The sequence below is a fragment of the Mus pahari genome, chromosome 13, assembly GCF_900095145.1.
Source record: "Mus pahari chromosome 13, PAHARI_EIJ_v1.1, whole genome shotgun sequence".
NCBI lineage: Eukaryota > Metazoa > Chordata > Mammalia > Rodentia > Muridae > Mus > Mus pahari.
This window is the reverse complement of record NC_034602.1, coordinates 36618718-36623377: the sequence shown is the minus strand read 5'-3', so window position 1 is coordinate 36623377 and position 4660 is coordinate 36618718. Positions and strand designations below refer to the sequence as shown.

Sequence of the window (4660 nt, the reverse complement as noted above, 5' to 3'; positions counted from 1 at the left end):
CGGAGGTGGCTGATGGCGACGCTGTGTGGAGTGCCAGATGCAATGATTGGCAGGCCTCTTCTCTGTAGGCCTCTTTGTATCAAGCTTCTAAGTGCTGTCTCGAATTTGTGTCACTTAGCAAGAACCACGCATTTTCTTATATCACCCTATCACATCCTAAGAGGAGTGCAGGTGAATTTTCTTCACAGAGAACAGATATGTCATTGTGTGATTGATTCTCAAACCCAAGATTTGTTTGTTTTTTTTTTTAGCACTGAAACAAAAGCACAGACTTTGCTTATGAACAAATGCATTGCCTGCTCCAGGCATCAGGCTTTTAAGATGACAACTTCCTGGGCAGCTTGTTCCTGTGTGGACAAAGAGGAAGAGGTGTGAGAAGAAGAATGTCTCAGGGGAAGCTAGGGCAGGGAAAGGGAGGAGGAAGTGGAAGAAGAAAGGAAAGAAGGAAGCCTCGGGGAGAAGGCACCTTAGGAGATAGAGACCTGGCATCAGACCCTGTGTAGGGGTGACCGGGTAGACATTCCTAGGCCTCAGTTGGTTCATCTGGGCTTGCTCCATAGGAAGAAGTTGCAGCTTGATGAGGGGTCATTTGGAGGGCCTCGTGGCTTGGCACATATGTAGAAATGGCGGCCCAGGTTGGGTCCGGTTTTTTTCACAATCCGCATGACACATGGCTCCCCGTGGCCTCTGCAGAGGGGCATGGGTGAGGGCCCACTCAACACAGATTTCCAGAATGAGGTCTGTGCCTCCTTCTCATTTCTGACCTCAGAAACCTTGGCATGTGTATCCATCTTTGTGGCTATCACATCCCCCTCCAGAGTTGTTGGAGTTACAAGGGTGCTCACCAGAGGCGGCTTAGGTAGTTCCACACCAGGAGAAGTCTGGGAAAGGCTAACAGAAGGCTGAAAATAACTCATCAGGGTTTTCTGGTGTCTTCTGGAACCACCTTGATGCTTTCGAGGCCTGTGGACTTGGGCTTTTGGCTTTTTCTGTAGCTGGACTTGTTTGCTGGGCTTCAGGACTGGCTGCCCCCACATAGGTTCTTGTTCACAAGGGACTAGGAAGCCAAGAATCTTGAGCTGGGTACCTGCAAACTCGGGGAGGAAACGGGTGCACAGAGCTGGGCACTGTTTTGCTGGCACACAGGACACATTCAAGACAGCTCCCACGGGGCAGTGGTCAGAGCCCATCACCTCTGGGAGCAGGAAGGCATCTTGGAAAGTGTCTATAATTAAAGTCCTGTCTCCCAGTATGTAGTCAAGTCGGGTACCATAGTTGAGATTGCGGGCGCTACTGATCACTGACCAGCAGGTAAAGGCCCTCTCCTGTTTTGGATAGAAATAGCGATAGCTATCCATGAAAGGCCCTATATGGGACCCAGCCTGGTATTCCGAGTTACTGAGCAAGCCATCCATCCACTTACGTCCCAGGTCTTCTTCAAAGCACTCCAGACTGCCAGCCGCACAGTGGTCAATGGGACGGTGCGCTGTATTCATGTCCCCCAGGATTATCACATGACTGCCAGCTGCCAGGAGTGCTTCTGCTCGGATCTGCAGCAAGCGATAGAAACGCATCTTAAAGGTCAGCCGCTCCCGGTTCCCAGGATCCGCACGCGGGCAGTACACATTGATCAGGGTCAAAGGCTTCTCCTTCCCCTCCTGTGTGAAGATCTTGTGCTGTGTAAGGACAGCTCGGCCCTCACTATCCAGAGCCCTTAGCTGCTCTGGAGTGAACTCGTTCATGTTTCCATAGCAACCGACATGCCCGATCAGGGTGGCAAACTGACCACTCAGGCCTTCTTCAGCAGCCACGGGTGTAACACTGTCTTTACAGAAAGTAGCTACACCAGAATAGCCACTCCGGCTGCGGCTGAAGCTGAAATAGGAGTTATAGCCCTCAACAAAAGCCAGGGGCTCCGTCAGCGCATCTCTGCTCACTTTGGTCTCTTGGAGACAGACAATATCGGCATCCAGCTCCTCTAAAATGTGTTTCAAGGCCGTGGGACAGTTGCTGGGCACCTTGCATCCCAGGCCTTGCAGGGGTCTTCGGATCCCATTGATGTTCCAGCTTACCATGCGCAACATTTTGATAAGCTGTACTGCTTCATGAAGAATGAATGTATAGGCATAGGCAAATTGCCGGAAGTTAACAAATTCGCATCTTTCTCGTGCGTTGACTCAGCTGTCTCGTGCCGCAAACCACTGGACTGCTCAGGGCCTTCAAGCTCAATTCTCTTTGGAGGGAGACAAGCTATGGTGGAAACTGAGAGGGTGGTGCAGATTCCAAAGAGGAAAGAAAGCTGGATTGATTGTACGTGCTTGTAACTCTAACACTCAAGAGGCTGAGGCAGGGGGTTGTGATGAGTTAAAGACCTACCTGGGCTACAGAGGAAGAGTCTGTCCAAAAACCAGGGAAGAGTAATGAGAGGGGCATCTCTGGTCCTTTTCTTCTGGCCGCACACAGAATGGGACTCCTGAGTGCCTGATCACCTTCTTCTTGATGCATCAGATTAGTTACAATCTTTATTTCCAAAGACTATTACTCAAAAGCAAAAATGATGTTCTTCCTCACATTTAACAGTCAGCCAAGCAGAGCCTTCCCAAGACACGCAAGTTATATTTATGGTTATGAGCCTAGCCTTTAATGGCTGAGTCATCTCTCCAACCCTACACACAAGTTATAATCATAGGAATTTGTTTTAGGAAGAAATGGGCCACTGAGGAGGAGGAAGTCTGTTGCTGATGCTGTTTTTTTGCATCTGAGAGCATGCAGACTTGAGTTGGGCTGTTTTCAGGCAATGAAAGAACAACAGAGAGTAACTGAGACAAAGCCAAAGGAAAAATATGCTTTTTTCCTCAAATATTTGGTAGTTTTGCTTGGCAGCTAACAATGATTGATGTAATTACTATACATTGCCAGACACACACACCACACCACACCACACCACATGCACACACACACACACACACACACACACACTTTCAACCTACCCTTTTAGAACTCTTTGAGTGTGCTTCAAACACTGTAAATTCAAAAGTTATCACAATAAGAAACGGATGAGCCTAAGGAAATTAGAAGAACATTAGGTTTGAGGTTATTTCTTTTGTTTGTTTGTTTGTTTGTTTGTTTGTTTTTCGAGACAGGGTTTCTCCGTATAGCCCTGGTTGTCCTGGAACTCACTTTGTAGAGCAGGCTGGCCTCGAACTCAGAAATCCGCCTGCCTCTGCCTCCCGAGTGCTGGGATTAAAGGCGTGCGCCACTACGCCCAGCTTTGAGGTTATTTCTACACTGTATGAGTAGCTATGATGGAAGACAGAGATGGAGAACTGGTATAGATAATTTATGAGGGAACAGTAATGTAACAGTCACATAAGCAGAGGAGTATCAACTACCTATTGTGCACATAGGCCATCAAGTGCTCAGGGCTGGAAATGGCACCAGGGTCAATGGTATAGATGCTCAAAGTCAGGACTACAGAGAGAAAAGGTTCCGGATAGTGTGCTATGGTGATAAGGCAGCAGTTCTCAACCTGTGATTTATGACCTTTTTTTGGGGGGGGGGTCGCACATCAGATATCTTGCATATCAGATATTTACATTACGATTCATTACAGTAGCAAGGTTACAGTTATGTTGTACCAATGAAATGATTTTGTGGTTGAGGGTCACCAAAACATGAGGAACTATATATTAAAAGGTTGCAGCATTAGGAAAGATGAGAACCACTGTGATAAAGGGAGACGGGGCACGGGACGGAACATCTAAGCCCCCAAGCTACCTCTGTGGCTCCTGAGCGCCCTCTTCAGCATCATGTGAAAACCTTGTGATTTGCCTCCTCTGAGATCTCCTCTGGCCTAAAGGTTGACCTCAGAAGAGTGTCCCTGGTCACGTCTCACAAGTTGATTTCTATCTTCTCTGTCCACTTCATCTAAGAAGGGGATGTGAAGGCCCGGTAGTTTCTGGAACAGCAGCCACCTCCAGAAGATGTTCTGGAGCAAGGACATTAGTAAATCTAGCAACCTGCCTTCCTAGTAAGGGAGGAAGTCTTATGCAGAAGCTCCAGGTTGCAGGCTGGGCCAGCAGGGATCTGGCTCTGAGGACATTTTTTGTAGGGGAAGCTACTTGAAAGCTGGGGAAAATCTGAATCCCTGCCAGAACTGGGTTGTCAAGTCAAGACTTAAATTCTCTGTAAGGATGCATGAGTGGTCCAGACCCCAGTGAGAGCTGTCCACTGTGTGTCCACTGTGGCTATAGCCACATGGGCTCTTAAGAGGACAGGATCTTCAACCAGAGGAAGACAGAGAGGAGCAGGTCTGCATGGATATTCTTGGTTGTCAACTTGACTACATCTGGAACAAATTAAAACCTAAAGGGCTGGGCACATCTGTGTGGGGATGATAATGATGATGATGATAATTATTATTATTACTACTACTACTACTATTACTACTACTACTTCTACTATTGTTAATTGTTTCAAGTTAGAAGACCCACTTCTTTTTTTTTTTAATTATTATTATTTTCTTTATTTACATTTCAAATGCTATCCCGAAAGTTTCCTATACCCTCCCCCCACCTCTGCTCCCCTACCCACCTACTCCCACTACTTGGCCCAGGCCTTGCCTTGTGCTGGGTCATATAAAGTTTGCAAGACCAAGGGG

At 47.5% G+C, this 4660-nt stretch overlaps 1 pseudogene; it reads right to left on the bottom strand.

Annotated features, from left to right (window-relative positions):
• Positions 1–539: 539 nt before the first annotated feature.
• On the bottom strand, positions 540–2084 carry LOC110331045 (annotated as a pseudogene).
• Between the last annotated feature and the right edge of the window lie 2576 nt (positions 2085–4660).